This window comes from Bufo gargarizans, chromosome 9 (assembly GCF_014858855.1).
Source record: "Bufo gargarizans isolate SCDJY-AF-19 chromosome 9, ASM1485885v1, whole genome shotgun sequence".
In the NCBI taxonomy this organism is placed as follows: Eukaryota; Metazoa; Chordata; class Amphibia; order Anura; family Bufonidae; genus Bufo; species Bufo gargarizans.
Genome location: NC_058088.1, coordinates 103,247,129 through 103,274,076, shown reverse-complemented (window position 1 = coordinate 103,274,076; position 26,948 = coordinate 103,247,129). Strand labels below are relative to the sequence as shown.

Sequence of the window (26,948 nt, the reverse complement as noted above, 5' to 3'; positions counted from 1 at the left end):
TGGTGTGCTGTCCACAACTTTTGTAGCCCCATTGAAGTGAATCAGATGCGGACAAAATAAGCGGTCGTGTGCATGAGCCCTTAGGGCTTGTTCACACGGATGTGCCGTGTATTGTGGTCTGCAAATTGCGAATCTGCAAAACATGGATGCCGTCCGTGTGCCTTCTGCAATTTGCAGAACTGAACAGGAGGCCCATTTATAGAAATGCCTTTTCTTGTCTGCAAAACAAACACGAACAGGACATGGGGCCACGGAATGGAGCAACGGATGCGGAGAGCACATGGAGTGCTGTCCGCATCTTTTGAGGCCCCATTGAAGTGACTGGGTCTGCACCTGAGCCGCAAAAAATGAAGCTCGAATACGGAACCAAACCACGGTCGTGTGAATGAGCCCTTAAGCAGAACAATGGGGATGCAGGCTGGCCATGTGGGCATTTACCATGAATGGGGCTGCGCTGTAGTGAGTGACTACACCTATACCCCATTAATATATTATCCAAGTATAATTTCTGAGGGGAGAAGGCAACGCAGAATTACATTTAATTATTGGTATGTGAAAATGCTCTTTAAAAGGATATTTCCACCTTGCGGTCCCATATTCTCTCCAGAACAGAGATCTTCTGATCCCAGTCCCACCTGATGAGATGGCTCTCTTCTTTCACTTTTTAAGGCCACGTTCACAACTCCGGTGAACACTTCTGGCGGGCTTTTCCAACAGAGAACCGCCTGCCGGAGTTGACTGGATCCTGCATTGCCGGATTCCTATTGACTATAATAGTATCTGGCAGTGATCCAGCATAAATGCCGGGTTTCGGCCAAACAAAAATTGTTGCACACACCTGTTTTGGGCCCGGCCAACAGCTGGCGTTTGTCCCTGATGAGGCAGTCGGATTCTCGTGCCACAGATGTGAACACGGCCTTATGAGTAATATTTTCCTTCTGAATGCAGTGGCTGGTGTCCTGCCACCAGGTGGATCAGGGGACCACTGTTCTAGAGAAAGGTGCGGGTCCCACCTCCTTAGGATGTGCCATAAACGTCCAAGGTGGGAATATCCAACAAGGTGTAAGAACATGACGCTTACAAATGTAATCTTATATAGACACGGACAGCTAAAAGAAAGGTTCTCAAAAATTCCCAGCAAGTCAAGACAATTCTTGCTTTGCTCGGTGTGCTGTTTCCAGCAGAGCCCATGCCAGTTTTACTTTCACTGACTGAGTAAAAGATTAGAGAAGTGTCCTCTTTGAAAAGCCCAGAATTACCAGTTTGGTCTTCCAGCGAACCCCCCCCCCCCCCCCCCCCTCCCATTTTCTCCCTTAAGAAAAAGCTGTTTAGATTTCCACCACAAATTAAAAAAAATCCCCTCCACAAATAAAAAAAATTCAATCATTTCAGCAAATTTAAAATGATATTTCTGAATGCGGAGGCCCAGCTGGGAGCTCAGCTGAACACTAGAACAGGGGTCACAAGCCCACCATTCCTCCTACGGCTGTGCAGTTTGAGTGTGGCAGTGGTAACGCAGGTACACCTCTGCTCCATTCATAGGGCCAGATTTATCACGACTCTGACAGCTCACTCCACTTTCACATGTGGCTAAAGTCAGTTTTAGCCAAGTCAGATTTATGATCGGCCCTTTAAGGCCTCTTTCACACTTGCGTTGTCCGGATCCGGCGTGTACTCCACTTGCCGGAATTACACGCCGGATCCGGAAAAACGCAAGTGTACTGAAAGCATTTGAAGACGGATCCGTCTTCAAAATGCGTTCAGTGTTACTATGGCAGCCAGGACGCTATTAAAGTCCTGGTTGCCATAGTAGGAGCGGGGAGCGGGGGAGCAGCATACTTACCATCCGTGCGGCTCCCGGGGCGCTCCAGAGTGACGTCGGAGCGCCCCATGCGCATGGATGACGTGCTATGCGATCACGTGATCCATGCGCGTGGGGCGCCCTGACGTCACTCTGGAGCGCCCCGGGAGCCGCACGGACGGTAAGTATGCTGCTCCCCGCTCCCCACTGCACTTTACCATGGCTGCCAGGACTTTAGTGTCCCGGCAGCCATGGTAACCATTGAGAAAAAGCTAAACGTCGGATCCGGCAATGCGGCGAAACGACGTTTAGCTTAAGGCCGGATCCGGATCAATGCTTTTCAATGGGCATTCATTCCGGATCCGGCCTTGCGGCAAGTGTTCCGGATTTTTGGCCGGAGCAAAAAAACGTTCCGTTCCGGAACGGAAGACATCCTGATGCATCCTGAAGGACGGACTGTCCATTCAGAATGCATTAGGAAAATCCTGATCAGGATTCTTCCGGCATAGAGCCCCGACGACGGAACTCTATGCCGGAAGACTATAACGCAGGTGTGAAAGAGCCCTAAGACTGTAATAAATGTGGTTTGACGGTTGCAGTTTATCTGTCAGTAAACAGCTTTACAAAATTCGCACATCCTTACGAAAAAGTTGCATGTTCTATTAAAAAGTCTCATAAGATAAGCATGGTCCTCAATTGAGTGAAATTGCGCATTTTTTGGGGACTTTTTTTGCGACTTTTTAAATAGTCCCAATAGTAAATCTGTCTAGAGATTCATTTACATAAGAAAACACGCCCACTTTCAGAAAACTGGCGAGCATAGTGCAGAGCAGAAAAAAGTCGCAAATTTGTGCGCAGTTTTAGCGTTTGCGCATTTTTTTGCGACTTTTTCACTCCATTATTCTGACTTGAGCTAATGATAAATCTGGCCCATTGTCTTTAGGGGCTGACGGACGTTCCAACATCATTTTAAAGCTCAATATCAGAAAAACAGAGGTCTAATCACACAATAGATATATTAACTAAGTAATTGCTATAGAGTAATGGAACTCGCCCTCTCCATATGGGGATGAACGATTGCTACTACGATCATTCATCCCATACATTTTCCTTGTGTGTTTTTGTGGCACTCTACCCTTTGTAAATAGGGATCTGCTGCTGACAATCATTGATAAGACCCCCTGCATGGCCACTGAGCACAGAAAGAGAAGAGATTTAAGTGAATAAATTACAGGCGCTGAATCATTCCCGATAAACCTGTAGAGCAATCTGCTCAGCTCCTCCTGCTCTATAATATGTTTGCTTGGTGACAGGTTCCTTTTAATTTTAACATTGACAATTTATTTATTTGCTTACCTTTCCACATTACATAATCATAATTAGACCTATTACACATAGGAGAAAGCCGTAATCGGAGAGGTTCCCCATAGACTCTGCCGGGAACACAGTGGAAATGGGAAGGGAGCAGACAGTAGTATGACAACTTATTAATCAAAGGGGTTCTCCAGGATTTTGATATGGATGGCCCACCCTCAGTCAGCTGTATGACGAAGCTATAGCACTCTTCCTAGGCCAGTGATGTGCCGTTAATCGGACACGTGGCCTAGGCATAGCTCACTTCCATTCAAGTGAATTTGGCTGAGCTGCAATACCAAGCACAGCCATTATCCAATGGACAGCGCTGTGCATGGTAAGATGTGAGGAGGGTGTTGGATAGGCTATCAACATGAAAATCTTAGAGAACCCCTTTCATTTTTCATATTTCATAAACACTTTAAAAAAAAAAGTGAAAAACATAAATTACACACAAAAAATGAACACTGTACATAAAGAAAAGTAATTTACATGATACCTTCTGACTACCCATACACCTTTTAACAGTGGGCACTATCAGGGCTTAGTGGAGGGGGCAGCTTAGCTCTCAATAGCAACTGCAGGATCTAAGTGGTTTAGAGCAGTTGTCCCCAACCTTTTTTGCACCAAGGACCAGTTTCATGCAAGACAATTTTCCCAGGAAGGGGGCAGGGCTTAAATTTTTTTTTCTGTTAGGAATTTTTTTATATTTTAATACTTTGGACTTTTCAGACGTGGCGATATGTAATATGTTTATTTATTGTTTATATATTAGTTTTTTTTATTTTATTATTATAACTATTTCCCCCCTTAGGGGCTAGAACCTGGGATCTTTTGATCCCTTGAACTATTCACCCTAATAGAGCTCTATCAGGGTGAATAGGACTTCACACTCTTCCTGCTGCCCTGTGCATAGTGCACATAGTGAACTTACCATGGCAGCCAAGGCTTCAGTAGCGTCCTGGCTGCCATGGTAACCAATCAGTACTCCAGGATTACACTGCTGGGCCTCCGATCAGAAGCTGCCACTGCACCACCAATGAGGAGGAGGGGAGGCGGTACCCTGTGGACACTGCCACCAATTTTGATACTGGGGCGGGGAGGTGGGCTGCACAGCGCCACCAATGTTTTTAATACTGGGGGGGGGGGGTGGAGCACTGCACCACCAATGATAATTAACCTTTGATACAGCAGGAGGCGGATGCGGCAGAATCACATAACCAGCACCCGACCTCTGACAAGGAGTTGCAATCAGCGGCAGTTAACCCCTCAGGTGCCGCACCCGCCTCCTGTATCTGTAAGAGGACCTTTCCTGGGTATTATGGCTATTATATCTGGGCGCCACTTTGTTCGCTCGCTGTGCCCCGTTACCGTCTCCCACGCTGTATGATAATTACTATTATCGGAACACCAGGGAGAATACATCAGCTTCTCTCCCTGGGCGTTCCTTCTCCCTGACTGTAGCGCTGTTCAAGCGCAGCGCAGAGCGTCACAGCCAGGAAGAAGGTGAGTTGTTGTTTTTTTTTTTTTTTTTATTCTCCCTGGCTGTGACGCTCTGCGCAGTGATTGTACAGCGATACAGCCAGGGAGAAGGAACTCCCAGGGAGAGAAGCTGATGTCTCCTCCCTGGTGTTCCGATGCTAGTGATTAGCATACAGCGCAGGATATGGTAACTGGGGTCACAGCGGGCGAACAGAGCGGCGCCCAGATATAATAGTAAGTGCAGGGAGATACCTGGGAACCGCTCTACATGTCCTGCTACTTAGTTAATAAAGTCCGGACCCATGAAAGGTCCTCTTGTTAATTATCATTGGTGGCACAGTGGTCACAGTCCCTTCCCTCCTCCGCCCAATGTCTCCTCATTGGTGGCAGTGACTGGCCGGCATCACAGTTGGAAGGAAGGAACGCTCCTCTGTAATCTTACAGGTCCTGGGCCGCAGCGGTTGGGGGCTGCTGGTTTAGCGAAAGGGAAGTCTGTCTCCTATTGGCACTTTGCGAATGAGATTGTGGGGTGCTGATGTCTTCACATGGAAGCCTGGGGTCAAATGAAGGCCCCAGTCCTGCCTACAGTGTATCTGTATCAGCCTGTACTTCTTGTCTGCTGGTGACAGTATAGCACTGACAGTATAATACTCTGTACTGCATAAGCAGGGCAAGGTATTCTACAAGCAATCAGAAGATCACCTGTTAAAGTCCCCTTTTCCCCAAGTAAATGATAAAAAAATAATAATAAGCTTTTCAATTAATAAAATAAATCCCCACCACATATTTGGTATCGCCGTGTCCGTAACCACCGCTACAAAGTTAATATGCAATTTATCTTGTATGGTGAAAACCGTTAAAAAATGACAGAATTACAGTTTTTTTTTTTTTTTTTTATTAGTTGCCAAAACAAAAAATGTTGTGCACCCCAAAATGATACCAACAAAATTTAGAAGTCGTCCCACAAAAATCAAGCCTTCACATAGCTCTGTATAACAAAAATGAGAAAGTTAGGGGTCTCGGGATGCTGCGATGCAAAAAACATTTTCTAGGAAGGCGACGAAGAAAAAAATGAAAAAACTGCTTGGTCATTATGGGCCAAAACAGGCTGGTCATTAAGGGGTTTAAGAGACACTTCCAATAAAAAAAAGGGGGGGGGGGTAATTTAATAGTCGGCTAAAACTATTTTTTGGGGGTTATTTTTCTTTTTCCTTTTAGTGGTACTATGCCATTGAAAATTAAAGGGGTTTTCCAGAAGGCCCTCTCCACTGTAGTTTCTGCCAGCTGCCCAAAACCTCTGATTGGTGGGGTGCCGGTTGTTGGACCCCCACTAATTTGATATTGATAACCTATCCTGAGGATAGGCAATCAGTATCTATGTACCGGAAAACCCCTCTAAATACAAAATACTATCCTTTTGTAGCAGTCAGCACAAATGATAAGACCGTCTATGTAGGTAAGTAGTCCATGTCTGTTTACTGCTGCTGTAAGGGGCAGGTGTTATCTGAAGAGTAATCCTCATGATAACAGTATGTGTAGAATTGGGATGACTGTATAATAGCTCTGTTTTCTCTTGATAAGCCTAGATGAAGAGATCTACACAAGCTTTGCACTTGAGAGTGTAATGTAATTGAGGCAGTATAGGGGGACTCTCACTGGTTGCTGAGAGAGTTAAGCAAGGCTGTTTGCCATACGAAGGGCTGTTTCAGACTAGCGCGCCCTGTGCGGGAATTGTGCTCCGTGTGAGCGGGATCCTCCGTTCTGGACACTGCTTTTTTCACAGGAGAGCAAGACATTATACTGATTTATAATGCTGTGTGCCTCTGCAGGACCTTACTGCTACAGAATCATACTGACATAATGCTGTCTGTATGATTCTAGCTGTAAGGTCCTGCAGAGGCACACAGCATTATAAATCCGTATAATGTCTTGCGCTCCTGTGAAAAAAGCAGTGTTCAGAACGGAGGATCGCGCTCACACATGGAGCATGATTCCCACACAGGGCGCGCTAGTCTGAAACAGCCCTAAAAGTTCAAAGAGGAAATAAGAATCAGGAAGGAAGTAGAATACAAGGAGCGGCTTCAAAAAGTTATATCCAGAAAACTATCCACCCATTTTTTAATAAAAAAAAAATATTTACATATAAGTTGAGAAATGCTTTTTATTTTTATGCAAACTATGTTTTTAGGGCACCCTGTTTGATGCACCATTGCTCCACCATATCGCACACAGGGGGTTTCTGTCTCTTGTACATTTGACAGGCCCTGATATAAACAGGGGATGCCATGTGCATGAATGGAGAGGTCCAGCCCACGGTGCAACCGAAAACCTCATTTGCATAACAATAAAAGAAGTCAGGATTAGGCTACAGTGAAAAACGGACGTGCGGCAGTTTTCTTTACATCAAAAAATAGAACATGTTCTATTTTGTTCGCTTTCACTGACCCACAGCCCCCATACAATTGAAGGAGACCACTTTTAACATCCCTTTCTTAGATTTTAATGGATGTTTTTTTTCTTTTTCTCTGTCATGTGGAAGTAGCCTTAGAGGACCAGATTGTCACAAGGAATGTTTTGGGCCCTTTACCCTATGGTATGCTTACCGTGAATGGGGCAGGCGTGCCTTGTAATTCACACTCGTGTGCCTACTACAGCATTGACCTTTTTATAGCGGTATAATGTGCATGAACATGACTTGTGAATGTACGGTATGCTACTTTCACTTCCTTTTTCACATCTGTTTTGTACTTGTGAACTTTATTCAACAATTTTTGATGTGACCCTGCGGTTGTATTATAATTTAAGGGGTTTTCCATGCTCCTGATGTTGATGACCTATCCTCTGGATAGGTCATCAGTATCCAGTTAGTGGGGGTCTGACACCCTCGCCCCCACCAATAAGCTCTTCCCTGCAGTCTCCGGTACCAGGACTGCATTTGAGTTGTAGTGTCTGTGCCAGGATACTGCAGCTCCGCTCCCACTCAAGTGAGTGTATGTTTTACTCCTTTTTTTTTTATTTAATACCGTTGTAAGCTGTTTTTAAAGATGTATGCGGTTGGATACCTCTTTAACTAACTAAACGCACCTTTACATGCAGTGATTTTTTTGCAGTGATTTTTTTTTTTTAAAGTGGTTTAAAAAATTGTTGCTAACGATCTCTTATACGTTTTTTGTCCTGTGATGGCTGCAGTAGCACGGAAATAGCGCCATAGCAGTGAGCCATCTGAGCAGACATTTCCTGCAAGTTGAGAGGGGCACGAAGCAGAGACATTGGGGGGCAGTGAGGCGCTGAGATGAGTATTGACTTATTATTTAACACTATGGAGAGCTTTTTTTATGGTACCACACTATAAGGAAAAAAAGAAATTCGCAAATGAAAACACACTAGTTTACTTTTAGTACCATATTAAAGCCGCACAAAAAAATATACGGTATATATTTAGCTAAAGGGGTTGGATAATTAAAAAATCTTAGAGAAACCCCTCTTACTCCTAGCAGCACCCCCGCCAATCAGCGGCTGCAGCACTTCAGTGAGCACTGCTGTCTTCTCACAGCATTCTAAGCACAGTGCCATTTATTTTATAGTGGCTGTGCTTGGTATTGCAGCCCAGGCCTATTTATTTGAGTGGGACTGAGCTGCACCTAGGCTATGTGACAGATGAGCGTGACCTCTCTGATCTAGGAAGAGCCCCTTTCCCTCACTGGAGCCGCCCCTTCAAACAGCTGATCTGCAGGGGTTCCTGGAGACAGACCCCCCCCCACAGATGCTGAGGATAGGTCATTAGTAATGTACTCCCTAAGAACCTTATCAAATAAGCCGCAGCAGAAACTGAAGAGCATGGGAAAGGGGTGAATATGACAGAGCTGGTCTGAGATTAATTTTTTTTTTTTCAAACATCCCCTTTAAAGTATAAAACAAAAACATCCCATTTTTAAATTTAGTTGTGGCAGTCAGGCATTTGAAGGCCTTGGTCCTGAAAGGGTTAATTTATCTCTATAGCGGTCGGTTCCCTGTTACCCCTCAGGCCCTCTTTCACATGGGCGAGTTTTCCCGCGCGGGTGCAATGCGTGAGGTGAACGCATTGAACCCGCACTGAATCCGGACCCATTCAGTTCTATGGGGCTGTTCACATGAGCGGTGATTTTCACGCATCACTTGTGCATTGCGTGAAAATCGTAGCAAGCTCTATTTTGTGCATTTTTCACGCAACGCAGGCCCCTATAGAAGTGAATAGGGCTGTGTCAAAATCGAAAGCATCCGCAAGCAAGTGCGGATGCGGTGCGATTTTCACGCTCGGTTGCTAGGAGACGATCGGGATGGGGACCTGATCGTTATTATTTCCCCTTATAACATGGTTATAAGAGAAAATAATAGCATTCTGAATACAGAATGCTGAGTAAAATGGTGCTGGAGGGGTTAAAAAAAATATATAATAATTTAACTCACCTTAATCCACTTGTTTGCGCAGCCGGCATCTCTTCTGTCTTCATCTGTGAGGAATAGGACCTTTGATGATGTCACTACGCTCATCACATGGTCCATCACATGACCCATCACGTGGGTTTGCCGCAACGCATCCGGATACGCTTGTGTGAAAGAGGCCTTATACAGAGCTCCATATTCACTGAATAGACATGGAATTAAATGATAATATGTTGACTCCCTGCAGCCTCCACTAGAGGGAGCTCAGATCTTTACTGCATACATTTGTGCGTTCATGTGCAGTGTGACGACTGTAAGTTGCTAGTCAGTCTTTTACCTGCTGGCACAAGTTTAGTATCCGGAATTGATCTGTAATCATTTTCCTTGACGGCCACTGTGTAATCCCTAAGCAGATTCCAGGCATAGGACATGCATTCACCTGCTGAGTACAGCCAGGATTGGTGGACACATCATACTGACGAAGATCTGTCCAGCCCATGTGAACTAGTGACGGCCATGTAAAATGATGGCAAACTACACCACACCTGCAAATGATTTTGTGCTGATCCTGAGCTGAATGAATTCTCCTCCACCTCCACAGAGAGAAAAAAGCTAAATTGTGAGTTGTCACCAGTGTGCAGTGCATTGTGGGAGCTCAGATAAGTGCACATAAGCCACTGACAGTTTTCAGGGGTGGCTAGCAGAAAATGTGAGATACAAATGTAATAAAAGTCAGTATAAAACTGAATAGAGGATAGCTGCCGTCCACAGAATAGATCAGCAAAAGGATATCCCGCGGCACAAAAGACCATCCGATGGTAAGGTTCAGATTTCAGAAATATATTTAGCAGGTGGTACAACGTGTTTCAGGGACACGGTCCCCTTCATAAGGTACAGACTGCTTATACACAACATTACACGTTACACATACATATACACCCTAAAAACTGCCAAAACCATTGGGGGGGGGCAGGGGGGCGGTACTAGTCCTGCCTTAATGTCGATGGTCGGAATACAACTGGTAGTTTTCATTTTACTAATAGTATATTAAAGAGGTTGTCCGAGTGCTTTACCATGCACTTACTCCATCTGTAGTTGCTCCTTTCTCAGATTTCAGAGGGTCACATGACCTGTGATGTCAGCATTTCACCCTGCTCTGATGATGATTCCTGCACAAGCATGAGAGAGCAGATATGAGTCTGTACAGACTTCATTGTGCTGACCACACCCCCCTGCACTGCCGCTGCTGCTTATTGCTCTCTCCCTGGATTCTTAACCCCTTCAGCAGCACAGACTCGGGGCTGAAGGCTTTACTGAGTAGCTGCAGGCAGTGAGGAGACAAATGCTGGGCACAGGGGCTGACAGAGGAGTTCTGCAGAGCGTTGCACAACAGGTAGGGGGAAGATCCTGTGTGTATCAGCAGTGTCATTGTACAGCTGGGACCTATAGTCCTACACATACAACATGCTGCTGAGTCTCCCAGCAGTCAGACATGTCGACTCAGAGATTGTTATTGCAGGTAAACAAAGTGCCAGAGAAATGAGGGGGAAACAAAATATATACAGTACAGACCAAAAGTTTGGACACACCTTCTCATTCAAAGAGTTTTCTTTATTTTCATGACTATGAAAACTTGTAGATTCACACTGAAGGCATCAAAACTATGAATTAACACATGTGGAATTATATACATAACAAAAAAGTGTGAAACAACTGAAAATATGTCATATTCTAGGTTCTTCAAAGTAGCCACCTTTTGCTTTGATTACTGCTTTGCACACTCTTGGCATTCTCTTGATGAGCTTCAAGAGGTAGTCACCTGAAATGGTCTTCCAACAGTCTTGAAGGAGTTCCCAGAGATGCTTAGCACTTGTTGGCCCTTTTGCCTTCACTCTGCAGTCCAGCTCACCCCAAACCATCTCGATTGGGTTCAGGTCCGGTGACTGTGGAGGCCAGATCATCTGGTGCAGCACCCCATCACTCTCCTTCATGGTCAAATAGCCCTTACTTTCAAAGTTTTCCCAATTTTTCAACTGACTGACTGACCTTCATTTCTTAAAGTAATGATGGCCACTCGTTTTTCTTTGCTGCTTTTTTCTTGCCATAATACAAATTCTAAGTAAAGAAAAACGAGTGGCCATCATTACTTTAAGAAATGAAGGTCAGTCAGTCAGTTGAAAAATTGGGAAAACTTTGAAAGTAAGGGCTATTTGACCATGAATGGAGAGTGATGGGGTGCTGCACCAGATGACCTCACCTCCACAGTTACCGGACCTGAACCCAATCGAGATGGTTTGGGGTGAGCTGGACCGCAGAGTGAAGGCGAAAGGGCCAACAAGTGCTAAGCATCCTTGGGAACTCCTTCAAGACTGTTGGAAGACCATTTCAGGTCACTACCTCTTGAAGCTCATCAAGAGAATGCCAAGAGTGTTCAAAGCAGTAATCAAAGCAAAAGGTGGCTACTTTGAAGAACCTAGAATATGACATATTTTCAGTTGTTTCCCACTTGTTTGTTATGTATATAATTCCACATGTGTTAATTCATAGTTTTGATGCCTTCAGTGTGAATTTACAATATTCATAGTCATGAAAATAAAGAAAACTCTTTGAATGAGAAGGTGTGTCCAAACTTTTGGTCTGTACTGTGTATAAATATCTATATCTATATATATCTATATATATATATATATATATCTATATATATATATATATATATATATATATATATATATAGAATTTTTTTTTTTTACCTAAAACTTAACTCTGTTATACATTGCTGCCCATCAGATTTACAGTGCCATATATATATATATTTTTTTTTCATAACTCTGACAACCCCTTTAATATTTTTTTACAAGGAGGGGGATGATGGGTGTTGGTGGAGTGGTGCAAGGATTAAAAGTACTCAGGCGATGCCCGGTATCTGCCGGAGTGATCACCGCGTTCAGCGCGATCATGTGACTCGGAGGAGCGGTCACGTGATCGCTGTAGCCCAGCAACAGGACGCTAATACGGCTGGTCGCTGCTAAAGTGTAGGTCCTCGGAGGAGCAGACGCGTGATCAGAGTGGCGGGCACATGACCGCCAGTAGCCCAGCTACAGGACGCTAATATGACTGGTCGCTGCTAAAGTGTAAGTCCTGCTCAGAGATGGATCGCGACAGCCGAAGTGATCCATCCTGGCGCTACTCTGACAAGATTATAGGGGGCATACATGGGTTAGCATGCAAATAGTTGGCAAAGATGCCTATATACACTACAAATTACCTGGTGGGCATGAGTACAATACAATAAGGCCTCTTTCACACTACCGTTTTGGTTTTTTTTTGTTTTGCGGGCCGTATACGGAACCATTAATTTCAATGGGTCCGGAAAAAAAAACGGAATGTACTCCGTATGCATTCCTTTTCCGTTCCGTTGAAAGATAGAACATGTCCTATTATTGCCCGCAAATCGCGTTCCATGGGTCCGCAAAAAAAACCAGAACACATACGGAAATGCATCCGTACGTCTTCCGTATCCGTTCCGTTTTTGCGGAACCATCTATTGAAAATGTTATGCCCAGCCCAATTTTTTCTATGTAATTACTGTATATGCCATACGGAAACACCGGAAACAAAAACGGATCTGTTAAAAACGTACCGCAAAACACTGAAATAGCAATACGGTAGTGTGAAAGAGGCCTAAGAAATTAAAAAGACACTATATGGGCACTGTATAGTAAAATAAGCAGTGTAAGAAAGTCGATGATATAGAACCAGGATGAGGTATTTGGGGGATAAAATGTGGGGAGCTGGATATGGGGTGTGAGTATGGTGGAAAAAATGAATGGTCAAAAAGGCATATACAGAGGAGTTACTTTGGGTAATGGAATCTGGTGAAGAGAAGGACTAGGGGGAGGGAGGTGGATGGTTGTGATGGGAATTATGGCATTGGAGTTTAGCAATGATGTTGAATAAAGGTAATGGGGCCGTATGGGTTTAGGCAGTTCAATTTGTAAATCCAGAACATTTCCCATCTTCTCAGTCTGGATGATATACCCGTTGGTTTTAACCTGCTGTATGGGAGTTATGGAGAACCCAAAGAAAGAGCCTTGGTGATGAACTGTAGCCTTTCTGGAGACACTATGTTGGATAAACTTCTCTTTAGAGTCCATTCACACGTCCGCAATTTTGTTCTGCATTTTGCGGAACAGAATTGCGGACCCATTCATTTCTATGAATTGCAATCAAGCTTAGGCATTTTCTATTAAGTGCCGGCGATGTGTGAATGAACCCTTAACGTTTGATCTATGTTTATTCAATCTATTACGGAGGGTTTGGATAGTGCCCCCTATATATTGTAGGCCACAGGGGCAGGGGATTAGATAAATGATGTTGGCAGGAGTCCCCATTGGGGCCGCAGAAAGAGGACCTACAGCAGGGGCATTTGGGTTGATTGCATCTGAGGCTGTCTCGTGTGCTTGCTTGTTCCAGTTGTCTTTTCAATTTGCTTGGAGCAAGTAGATTCTTGAGAGGCCCTTCTGAATGTGAGGGGGGTCCTTTGGGTAGGCTATTGTTCAAGAAAGAGTCCCTTTTACAGGATATGCCATGTTTGGAAATAATTTTCTTAATGTCATTGTGGTGGCTGTTATAGGTGGTTATAAAAACAGTGTTAGGCCTCATGCACACAATTGTGTTGTTCTTTGCGGTCCGCAAACCGTGGATCTGCAAAAAACGGAAGCCGCACGTGTGCCTTCCGCAATTTGCGGAATGGAACGGGCAGACCATTTTAGACATGCCTATTCTTGTCTGCAAAACGGACAAGAATAGGACATGCTATATTTTTTTGGCGGGGCCTCAGAACGGAGCAACGGATGCGGATAGCACACGGAGGGCTGTCCGCATCTTTTGCAGCCCCGTTGAAGTGAATGGGTCCGCAAAAAATGCGGCTCGGATGCAGACCACAAAAACTGTCGTGTGCATGAGGCCTTATATTGTTTTGTGATGTTGCCCTTAGTGGGATTACTGGTTTCTGCTTTCGGATCTGCCTGTGTGAGAGGCTCTCATTTTTTTTCCACCATACTCACACCCCATATCCAGCTCTCCTCTCCGCATTTTATCCCCCCCCCCCCCAAATACCTCATCCAGGTTCTATATCATCCACTTTCTTAGGCCAATTTCACACAACCGTTTTTTTTTCTTCCGTTTACGGTCTGTTTTTTTGCGTTCCGTATACGGAACCATTGATTTCAATGGTTCCACAAAAAAAACGTAATGTACTCCGTATGCATTCCATTTCCGTTCCGTTGAAGGATAGAACGTGTCCTATTATTGCCGGCAAATCACGTTCCGTGGCTCTATTCGAGTCAATAGGGCCGCAAAAAAAATAAATAAAATGGAACACATACAGAAATGCATCCGTATGTCTTCCATATCCGTTCTGTTTTTGCAGAACCATCTATTGAAAATGTTAAGCCCAGCCCAATTTTTTCTATGTAATTTCCATACGGAAAAACGGAACAGAACCAAAACAGAAACAAAAATGGAACAACGTATCCGTAAAACTGACCTCAAAACACTGAAAAAGCCATACAGTCGTGTGAACTAGGCCTTACACTGCTTATTGTACTATACAGTGCCCATATAGCGTTTTTTTTATTTCTTATTGTACTGTACTCATGCCCACCAGGTAATTTGTAGTGTATATAGGCATCTTTGCCAACTATTTGCATGCTAACCCATGTATGCCCCCTATAATGTTGTCAGTGTAGCTCCACGATGGATCGCTTCGGCTGTCGCGATCCACCTCTGAGCAGGACCTACACTTTAGCAGCGACCAGCCATATTAGCATCCTGTTGCTGGGCTACGGTGGTCACGTGCCCGCCGATCCGATCGCGTTGAACTCGGCGATCACTCCGGCAGATACCGGGCATCGCCTGAGGGCTTTCTATCCTTGTAAACTGTCATTTTTAATTCAACACCACTCCACCAACGCCCATCATCCCCCTCCTTGTAAAAAAATATTAATATGCTATTATTTTAATTAAAAAAACTACCAGTTGTATTCCTACCATTGACATCCAGGCAGGACTAGTATCGCTGATCTACTTACCTTCTGGGGGACTCCAGGCACCCCCCACTAGAAGTACCTGCATCCTTAGCTGCATACTTTACCCCTCGATGAGTCTACACTAGAGTTGTGAGCCTCCATACTTTACTACCCTATGGTGCGCCCATTTAGTGTTTCCTAGTCAAACAACTGTCCACAGATTAGGGCATGGGTGACTGCTGGACCCCCTAACAATCACTACATTCCCCCGGCTCCATGTATTATGTATTGGATTTATTGCTCCATTTCTCGCCTATTGCAGAGATGACACAGGACATCAGTATGGAAACCCCCTGTGTTATTCACTGACAGAAAGCAAGTGAAAATGAGATGTCTTGTGTAAGGTTTCTGTGGTTTGTGTTGGGGCCGTGCTATGGATAGGATTTGGGGGTTTCTTTCAGTTCGATGCATTGTTTTATCCTTTATATTTGAAGTTATTATTACTCTTGATTTTTCGGTCCGTAATCAGAGGTTTATGTACAAATGGCTCATTTTTCAGCCACTTGGACTCAATAAAAGTGATTTCATATGTAGTTCTTTTAGTCACATTTTAGTGCTTTTGTATGTGGTCAATACACCAGTCCCAGATAAGTGTTTTTTATGTCACTGTTTTTGTCTTTTAGGTGGCTTTTTTTCCTGCCTTTTTTTGTTTTCCTGCCTCCTTTTAAAAAAATGCAGCAAACTGAAGCTTTAGGCTGGGTTCACACGGGTGTTGCAGGTGACGTGCGGGAAAAGATGCGGGTGCGTTGCGGTAAAATGCGTGATTTTTCTCACAGAAGTTCGGGTTTGGGTTAGGTGTTCTGTAGATTTTATTATTTTCCCTTATAACATGGTTATAAAGGAATATAGCATTCTTAATACAGAATGCATAGTAAAATGTCCATAGAGGAGTTAAAAATAATAAACAAATTTAACTCACCTTATCCACTTGGTCGCGTAACAGGATCTCCTCTTATTTCTTCAGGACCTGGCTAAAGGACCTTTGATGACGTCACTGCGCTCATCACATGGTCCATCACCATGGTGATGGACCATGTGATGAGCGCAGTGACTTCACCAAAGGTCCTTTTCCTCCAAGGTCATCAAAGAAGACAGAAGAGAAGCCGGGCTGTGCGAACAAGTGGATGAGGTGAGTTAAATTTAGTTGTTTTTTTTTTTGGACCCCTCCATCCCTAATTTACTATGCATTCTGTATTAAGAATGCTATTATTTTCCCTTATAACCATGTTATAAGGGAAAATAATAATGATCGGATACCCATCCCGATCGTCTCCTAGCAACCATGCGTGAAAATCGCACCGCATCCGCACTTGTTTGCGGATGCTTGCGATTTTCTCGCAGCCCTATTCACTTCTATGGGGCCTGCGTTGCGTGAAAAACGCACAATATAGCGCATGCTGCAATTTTCACGCAACGCACAAGTGATGCGTGAAAATCACCGCTTATGTGCACAGCCCCATAGAAATGAATGGGTCCGGATTAAGTGCGGGTGCAATGCGTTCACCTCACGCATTGCACCCGCGCAGAAAACTCGCCCGTGTGAAAGGGGCCTTATCTCTTTCATTGTAAGGGTCCATTCACACGTCCGCAAAATGGGTCAGCATCCGTTTTGCAATTTTGCGGAATAGGTGCGGACCCATTCATTTTCAATGGGGTCAAAATGTGCTGTCCGCATCTGCATTTCCGGATTCGCACTTCTTGCGGACAAAAAAAGGCATTTTCTATGAGAGTGCCGGCGATGTGTGGTCCGCAAAATGCGGAACGCACATTGCCGGTGTCCTGTGGATCGGACGTGTGAATGGACTCTAAGGAAAAAGGCCAGAAAAATGCTCTGCACATACCCATTTAGAAAAAATGACACAAAATCTGCAGCAAAAAAACACAAGTGCGCTAAGAAACTCATGAGTGTATTTGGCGTTTTTGGACTGAAAAAAGAGCAGAATTCTTGTGTGAAAGCATCCTTAGAGAGGACGTGTGTTTTAGTAACCATCGGCATTCCCCATGTAATAACCGTTCTGGAGCATCAGTTCTTAGGACTCTATGATGTGCTGTTCCTTTATTAGGCCTCATGCACACGACCTTTTTTTTTTTAAGGTCCGCAAAAACGGGGTCCGTAGGTCCGTGATCCGTGACCGTTTTTTCGTCCGTGGGTCTTCCTTGTTTTTTGGAGGATCCACGGACATGAAAAATGAAAAAAAAAATCGAAGTCAAGTTTGCCATTGAAATGATAGGAAAAAACAGACACGGATCACGGACACGGATGACAATCTTGTGTGCATCCGTGATTTTTCACGGACCCATTGACTTGAATGAGTCCGTGAACTGTTGGCCGTGAAAAAAAAGGACAGGTCATATTTTTTTCACGGCCAGGAAACACGGATCACGGATGCGGCTGCCAAACGGTGCATTTTCCGATTTTTCCACGGACCCATTGAACGGTCGTGTGCATGAGGCCTTATTCCTACAAGCAGTTATGAATTGCTAGCGGTTTACAAGGAAGGTCCAAATGGGTGTTATGTCCAATCAGTGCTGCCAGTGTCAGACTGTGCAGGGATACACCCCAACCAGTAATATCCATCACGATCGGCTAGTTATTCATTCATAACTTCTAACGCTCACCAATTTTTAGCACTATTCAAAACTGACACAAAAAAACTGAACTACGGCTCCACTGAATAAAGAATCTTCTATTTACTTACATGGTGGAGGAATAATAAAATAATGGCGCAACATACAGACATATACAGAATAGATGATCCAGAATTGTTATGACTCGGGGAATGTAAGTAGTCACTAAAACAGACATGTCAGGAGAGGGGACAGGTGGTCATCACTGCGATGGTCAGTTTAAAGGTACCAGCCTCACAAGTCTAGCGGTCATGTCCATCAGACTCAAGAAAAGTGCCATGCCCTCATGCATTATCTATAGGAATGGCGAGGTAGCCCACCCTGCCACTTAAACTGTGCAGTTGCAGTTTGGCAGAGGAGTGATCACTTTAGCACTTTTGCCTTTTTCAGACTGAACAGGGCAGCGGGCACTGAACACCCAACGCCATGGAGGCCTGCTGTGGACTGTACAGTCAGTGACACACGGCATAGTTCCTTAATGGGGCATGCACTGGTGTTTCCCAAAGAGCTAAGACGATACCAGTGACGTAACTACTAGAAATGACTGCGTGGTGCCCAGGAGATGCCAACAGTGTGGTCTTAAAGCTATACATATTTCATCTATGTGCCCTCTGCATTTTTGCGTTTTGCACCCTCACCCTCTCCTGTCTGAGGTCGTACACACATCTGACAGTCTGTAGGTGATAAAACCCGTCCATTTCGTGAAGCCCTTTCTATTATTGAGAAAAATACGGCGTGCACAGGGAAGTTATCCATATTTTGCAGGTCCGTTGTCTGCAGACTGAAATCCGGACGTGGTTGTGTGCATAAGGGCTTGTTCACACGACCATGCCTTTTTTTTTTTTTTTGCGGTCCGCAAATTGCGGATCCGCAAAAAAACGGATGCTGCTTGTTTGCCTTCCGCAATTTGCGGAATGGAACAGGAGGCCTATTATAGAAATACGTATTCTTGTCCGCAAAACGGACAAGAATAGGATAGGACTCATCATTTTTGTGGGGCCACGGAACGGAGCAATGGATGCGGACAGCACACAGTCTGTCCACATCTTTTATGGACCCATTAAAATGAATGTCCGTATATGGACCGTATGCGGAACACAGAAACGGACTGTATGCGGAACGCAAAATACGTTTGTGTGAACGAGCCCTAAAGCTAAACTGCAGTATCTGACCGGTGAGGGTTGACGTTTAGGACCCTGCCCGAAGTCTGATATGAAGTGTTCAGTGTATTTTTTTAAAAAAACTATGCGCTGCTATATGCCGCTGAGGCCTGTGTTAGGCCGTGATACCCAGCACGGTCATGTTGTGTGGGCACTGTATTTTATCAGTGGCACCGTTTTGGGGAACCTGTCTTATCCTCAGGGGTGTCGGCTGATTGACGAGAAGGCCACGCTCCCTGCGAGTGCTGCCTTCCCTTCAGTGATTACCTGCTCGCCGTCACATTGTAATGAACTGGACGGCTTGTAATTACATTGCTCACCTCTGTTGTCGGTGAGCAGGTACACAATGAAGGGGGCGGGGACTTCTAAAAATGCTGATCTGGGGGTACCAGGTGTCGGACCCCCGCCAATCTGATATCAATGACCTATCCTGAGGATAGGTTGTCGATATTATAATCCCGGAAAACCCCTTTGAATTTATTCAGTACGTCAGTACGATTATGGCAGTACTAAATATGTGTAGGGTTTTTATGTTTTACTACTTTTGCACAACACTTTGAAAAAAATTATAATAATTTGACGCCATATTCTGAGAACCGTAACTAATGAAAAAAAATGTTTTTATCGACATTTCATGTGAGGGCTTGTTTTTTTATGTGAAGTGTTAAAGCTTTGGTTGGTGCTATTTTGGGGGTGCATACATTTTTTAGGACATTATGGACATAGTGATATCAATTATGCATACTCTTTAATTTCTTAATGTACAAATAATAAAGCATTTTAATGTGAAAAAAATATAGTTTTTTTCTATTTTTTTATTTTACTTTTATTTTAGTCCCTCTTGGGGACTCAAACGTCGATGAGCTTGATTGCTTATCTAAGACACTGCAGTACTTCTGTGTTGCAGTGTATTAGATATGTTCGCATAAGGCCTCTTGCCCACGAACGTAAGGGCTCCGTGCCGCGGACTGCATACGGCGGTTCCGCAATACACAGGTCACCAGCCGTGTGCATTCCACATCACGGATGCGGACCCATTCACTTGAATGGGTCCGCAAATCCGGAGATGCAGTGCGGAACGGAACCCCACAGAAGCACTATGGAGTGCTTCTGTGGTATTCTGTTCTGCAAAAAGATAGAACTTGTTCTATCTTTTTGCGTAACGGACAGATCGTGGACCCCATTCAAGTGAATGGGTCTGTGATCCGCATGCGGCTGCCTCACGGTCGGTACCCGTGCATTGCGGACCACAATTTGCGGTCCACAGCATGGGCATGGAACCCTTACGTTTGTGGGCAAGAGGCCTAAGGCTGCTTTGACATGTAGGTGTTTAGTGGCTTTTTGTACATCTCTTATTTGTTTGCTGCAAAATTGTAACCGTTTGGTTGCTGTGGTCGCCTTAGGCCTGAAGTCTGATGGCTGAACAATACAGGGCTGGAGTTCGCCAGGCAGATACCGTGCCCATACTGTAGTTCTCCAGCCCTGTACTATGCTGCCGCAGGATTTCAGGGCCAGGCATAGTTACGCCTACTGGCATTCAAAGCAGAGGGGGCGCACAGAAAGTGGCTGGAGCTTCAGGAGCAAGAGCAGTGCCCTTGTTGCACTGAGAGACTTATTTGCATAAACTACAAAGGCTTATTTCACATATTGCATAGTTGGGGGCCACATATCAACATGGGACCAAGTGTGATTCTTTAACACGTTAAGGACCCAGGACGAGAATGCTTGTCCTAAAAGGCCGGTACTTAGTGCCCCAGGATGAGTCCTCTTCCCCCCCCCCCCCTCCTGTTACTGACAGCCGGATCCCTGCTGCATCCGCCAGCAACGGTGATAACGCCGATGCCTGTGGATTAACCCCTCATATGCCGCTGTCAGCGCTAACCGCGGCATATGGGAGGTTTGCGCTCTCTCACCTCATCCCTGCCATGGCAGCCCCCAAGCCATTCCATGTACGGAGGCCTAAGAGGCCCAGCCCCCAGGCTGTGTCTCCTAGGCAACTGTTAGCGTCTTACAGTGTAAGACACTAACAGTATAATACAGCACAATACAGATGTATTGTGCTGCTTTGAAACAGGGATCAGACCCTGTAATGTTGAAGTCCCAGAGTGGGACAAATAATAAAGTAAAAAAAAAAAAAATAGTTTTACAAGAAAAAATTGTTTAAGAAAATAAAGTAAAAGGAAAAAAAAAAAAGGAAAAAGTAGACCTATTAGGTAACGCCGCATCCGTATTGACGGGCTCTATAAAAATATCACATGACCTAACCCCTCAGGTGAACACCGTGAAAATGATAAAATACAAACTGCTAAAAAAGCCTTTTTTTTGTCACCATACATCATTAAAAGTGCAACACCAAGCGATCAAAAAGGCGTATGCCCCCTAAAATAGGACCAATCTAACCTTCGCCTCATCCCGGAAAAAGTGTAGCCCCTACCTAAGACAATCTTCTAAAAAATAAAAAAAAACTATGGCTCTCAAACTTTGGAGACACTAAAACATGATTTTTTGTTTGTTTCAAAAATGCTTTTATTGTGTTAAATGTAAAAAATAAATAAAAAAAAGTACACAGATTAGGTATTGCCGCATGCGTAACAACCTGGTCTTTAAAAAATATCACATGACCTAACCCCTCAGTGTCAAGCCATTTTTTTTTTGTCACCTTACATTAAAAGTGTAATAGCAAGCGATTAAAAAGTCATATACACACCAAAATAGTGCCAATCAGTCATCTCATCCCGCAAAATATGATACCCTACCTAAGGCTACTTTCACACTAGCGTTCGGGTGTCCGCTTGTGAGCTCCGTTTGAAGGGGCTCACAAGCGGACCTGAACGCATCCGTCCAGCCCTAATGCATTCTGAGTGGACGCGGATCCGCTCAGAATGCATCAGTCTGGCAGCGTTCAGCCTCCGCTCCGCTCAGCAGGCAGACACCTGAACGCTGCTTGCAGCGTTCGGGTGTCCGCCTGGCCGTGCGGATCCGTCCAGACTTACAATGTAAGTCAATGGGGACGGATCCGTTTGAAGATGACACAATATGGCTCAATTTTCAAACGGATCCGTCTCCCGCTGACTTTACATTGAAAGTCTGGACGGATCCGTCTGAGGCAACTTTCACACTTAGAAATTTTTTAACATTATAATTAGTGTTGAGCGAACTTCTGTTTTAAGTTCGGCGTCTAAAGTTCGGCTTCCGGTTAGCGGAGAATCCTAATATGGATTCCGAATACTGTTGTGGTCCGTGGTAGCGGAATCAATAATGGCCGATTATTGATTGCGCTACCACGGACCACAACGGAATTCGGAATCCATATCGGGATTCTCCGCTAACCGGAAGCCGAACTTTAGACGCCGAACTTAAAACAGAAGTTCGCTCAACACTAATTATAATGCAGACGGATCCGTACTGAACGGAGCCACCGAATGCATTATGTGAGCGGATCCACTCTGAACGCAAGTGTGAAAGTAGCCTAAGACAGTCGCCCAAAAAATAAAACTATGGCTTTCAGAATATGAAGACGCTAAACATGAATTTTTTTTTTGTTTATAAAATGTTATTGTGTGAAACTTAAAGAAATAAAATAAAAATATTAGGTATCGCCGCATACATAAGAACCTGCTGTATAAAAATATCACGTGACCTAACCCCTCAGGTGGACACTGTAAGAAAAATAATAATTAAAAAACAAGTGTCAATGAAGCCATTTTTTGTCACCTTACATCACAAAAGGTGTAATACCAAGCGATCAAAAAGTCATATTCACCCTAAGGCCCCTTTCACACGGGCGAGTTTTCCGTGCGGGTACGATGCGTGCGGTGAACGCACTGCACCCGCACTGAATCCTGACCCATTCATTTCTATGGGGCTGTGCACACGAGCGGTGATTTTCACGCATCACTTGTGCGTTGCGTGAAAATCGCAGTATGCTCCTCTTTGTGCGTTTTTCACGTAACGCAGGCCCTATAGAAATGAATGGGGTTGCGTGAAAATCGCATGCATCCGCAAGCAAGTGCGGATGCGGTGCGATTTTCACGCATTGTTGCTAGGTGACAGTCTATTCACTGTATTATTTTCCCTTATAACATGGTTATAAGGGAATATAATAGCATTCTGAATACAGAATGCATAGTACAATAGTGCTGAAGGGGTTAAAAATAATAAAAAAAGTTAACTCACCTTCTCCTCTTGTTCGCGTAGATGCCGGTCTGTACTTTATCTGTGGGCTAAAGGACCTTTGATGACGTCAGATCACATGCTCCATCACCACGGTGATGGAGCATGTGATTGGAGCATGTGATCTGACGTCACCACAGGTCATTCAGTCCACAGATAAAGAACAGACCGGCATCTACGCTAACAAGAGGAGAAGGTGAGTTAACTTTTTTTATTATTTTTAACCCCTCCAGCACCATTTTACTCAGCATTCTGTATTCAGAATGCTATTATTTTCCCTTATAACCGTGTTATAAGGGAAAATAATACAATCTTCAGAACATCAATCCCAAGCCCGAACTTCTGTGAAGAAGTTCGGGTCTGGGTACCAAACATGCGTGATTTTTCTCACGCGAGTGCAAAACGCATGACAATGTTTTGCACTCGCGCAGAAAAATCGTGCATTTTCCCGCAACGCACCCGCCTCTTATCCGGGCAGAAAACATGACGCCCGTGTGAAAGAGGCCTAAAATAGTACCAATCAAACCGTCATCTCGTACTGAAAAAAATGAGCCGCAACATAAGACAGTAACTCAAAAAAATTTTAAACTATGGCTTTCAGAATATGGAAACACACAAAAAATTTTTTTTTTTAAATACTTTATGTAAAACTGAAACAAACAACTAAAACATGTAGTCATATTTGGTATTGTCGTGTCTGTAACAACTTGCTCTATAAAAATACCACATGATCTAACCTGTCAGATGGGCATTGCAAATAATAAACAATAAAAACGGTGCCAAAACAGCTATTTCTTATTACCTTGCAGCACAAAAAGTGTAATATAGAGCAACCAAAAATCATATGTACCCTAAACTAGTACCAACAATACTGCCACCTTATCTTGTAGTTTCCAAAATGGGGTCATTTTTTATGAGATTTTCTATTCTAGGGGCGCATCAGGGGACTTCAAATGTGACATGGCAGCTTAAAATTATCCCAGTGAAATCTGCCTTCCAAAAACCATTTGGCGTTCCTTTCCTTCTGCGCCCTGCCGTGTGCCCGTACAGAAGTTTAGGGCTACATATGGGGTGTTTATGTAAACTACAGAATCAGGGCCAGAAATAATGAGTTTTGTTTTGTTACTGGAAAAAATTGATTAAAATGGAAAATCTGCCAAAGTGAAATTCTGAAATTTCATCTCCATTTTCCATGAATTCTTGTGATCACCTAAAGGGTTAACAAAATTTGTAAAATCAGTTTTGAATACCTTGAGGATAGATCATCAGTTTAAACAAACTGCAGAACCCCTTTAAGGTGTTTATCTGACGGAAGTGCGGGGTACCATGCCTGGTCCTTAAGGGGTTAAAGATATCGCCTGTGATACGTGTGTAATTTGTATCGGGGGGAGGCACATGCCACTTATTCTGGGGGCTGTGGGGTTCCCTGTGATGTACAAAGTGCCGCAGGGTACAGGTAGGGCTTAGCGCCTGTTCACACCTGCCGTAACTTCTCCATGGCTCTGGTCACGTCTCTATGTTGGTGCCTTTGAGCCTCAGTTGGACCCCTTACTAGTGACGTATGACGAGCTTGTGCACTATTTCCAGGAGCAGCAGCTCTGTCTTCTCACCATTAGGGGCCGGAATCCCCCTGTAAGCGAGCGTCCTCGTCACGTGCAGCGCCCGGTCACATGACCGTGAATTTCCCGGCCGCTGCTGTGCGGGGGGCGGGGCCGGAGCTCGCTCCGCTGATGTCAGTACAGCAGTCCGCACTGGGATCGCCGGCAGACGGGAGAGCAGGTGAGGCTGGACCGGGGGGGGCTGCTCCTGAGGGGGCACCGGGGCGGTGGGCACAGCAGAGGGGGGTGCTACCAGCAGGAGATACTTTGTTTTACATGAACCAGGAAAAAACCTCTTTTATTTCTCCTGTGAGTGAGTACTCTGTGCTGTGGTGGGCACAAACTTATTCTGCCCACCGTCTAAGTGACCATGCCAGATCTGTGCCCGGCACACTTGGTATAGTCACCCCATCTTCTGAGGGATGGCAATGATAACTGAGCAGTGTAAAGACCATTCATTGTCCATCTTGTGCCCCCAGACAGTGCCTTTATCACTGGGAGTCCCATGGATCATGAGAACGAGGGGTCCGGTGTTTGAATGAAGCGGTGGTCTTTGTCTGTGGGACCGAGAGCGCTGCTGTCTCCATCTGTCCCTGAAACTTTGAATGGAGCAGGAGCAGCAGCGTGCATACTTGACCACCGCTCCTCTCACACAGGGGACTCCTGATCAATGGGGGTCCCAATAGTTGGATGGGTAGGTGATAAATGTTGGTGGGCGGCCAACCCCCTTTTAACATCGCTGAGGTTCTTCACCTGGACCCCGGGAAACGTCTCTGAGGATCATCTGTCAGGGGATCTGGATTCCTCCTGACTAATGGGGGTCCTTCAGACAAATAGTTTGCATTTACCCTTTACCTTTCAGCGCTCTCTGCCTCTTAGAGGATCCTCAGTTTGGAGGCGCACAGTCTAATACTTGGATATTGCCTTTTCTGTACCGGTCCGTAACAAAATCACTACAGGTAGAAGACGACAGCCCCCCACGTAGCCCTTCAGAAAAGCTAGGTGTACACAGAGGCCTAAAAGCAGTCAGGCTTTTCTTTTAAGGACCTTTGTAAGATGAGGAGGGTGGGTGGTGCGGAAGAGAAAACGCATCAGAAGGGCCTATTGATGTGTGAATGGAGCCTAACGCAGGTAAGGGCTGAAAGTACCTTTGTATTTCCTGCTTCTAGTGACTGTAGTGTGTCCTGCACACCAGTATGGATAGTCCTGTGCCACAGCGCAAGCCCCCATGAACACTGTCACCTCTATAGCAGCTTCTTCTTTTTGTTTTTTTCTATGAACTCCTTGGTGATTTCCAGCATATCCGTAGTATTTTCCGTTGCACTTTTAGAAGTATTTTTACCATTTCTTTAACAGTAAACAATTCTTAGTTTGTGTTCGACATGGAGGTCAGGGCTACACGGCGACCTGTGCCCACTTGACTTTTAGGCCTTTTGCCCACGAACGTAAGGGGCCTGTGCTGCGGACCGCATACGACAGTTCCGCAATACACGGGTCACCAGCCGTGTGCATTCCGCGTCACGGATGCAGACACGTTCACTTGAATGGGTCCGCAAATCCAAAGATACGGAATGGAAGCACGGTACCCTACGGAAGCACTACAGAGTGCTTCCGTGGGGTTCGTTCTGTGCTTCCGTTGCACAAAAAGATAGAACTTGTTCTATCTTTTTGCGGAACGGACAGAACGCGGACCCCATTTAAGTGAATGGGGTCGCAATCCGCATGCGTCAGCCCCACGGTCGGTGCCTGTGCATTGTGGTCCGCAGCACGGGCACGGAGCCCCTACGTTCGTGTGCAAGAGGCCTTTAAAGGATGGTCTAAGTCAGTCATGGCGAACCTATGGCACGGGTGCCAGAGGCGGCACTCAGAGCCCTCTCTGTGGGCACCCGCGTCTTGGAAAAAGTCTATGGGGTACCAATATGCTTTATGCTTTTCCTGCCATTCATCAGCACAGGACGCACTATGAACAGCACAGGCAGCGCACTGAATGTAGGCTATTAAGCTATTATAGCTAAATGATAAAGTACATGGAAGATATACTTTGTTGGTATTCAGGTTAAATTGCTGTGTTGGCACTTTGCGATAAATAAGTGGGTATTTGGTTGCAGTTTGGGCACCCGGTCTCTAAAAGTTTCACCATCACTGGTCTGTTAAACGTTGTATTCACTGTTCTTAACCCTCTCTGTCCCAGTGCTGCTACTACTGCGACCACCCTCCATTCTGGGCTTTGTTCTCATGACTG

At 44.9% G+C, this 26,948-nt stretch overlaps 1 protein-coding gene across 2 annotated transcripts in view; it reads left to right on the top strand.

Annotated features, from left to right (window-relative positions):
- The window catches only part of ZC3H12B (zinc finger CCCH-type containing 12B), an 86,720-nt gene that overhangs the window by 29,952 nt on the left and 29,820 nt on the right, over positions 1 to 26,948 (top strand). The window contains exon 1 of one of the 2 annotated variants that reach the window (XM_044305622.1): positions 24,860 to 24,887. The exons of the other annotated variant lie outside the window; for it this stretch is intronic. The gene's annotated coding sequence lies outside the window, so the exon portion shown is untranslated. Of the gene's footprint in view, positions 1 to 24,859; positions 24,888 to 26,948 lie in introns of those variants that run through there. 2 annotated transcript variants of the gene reach the window in all.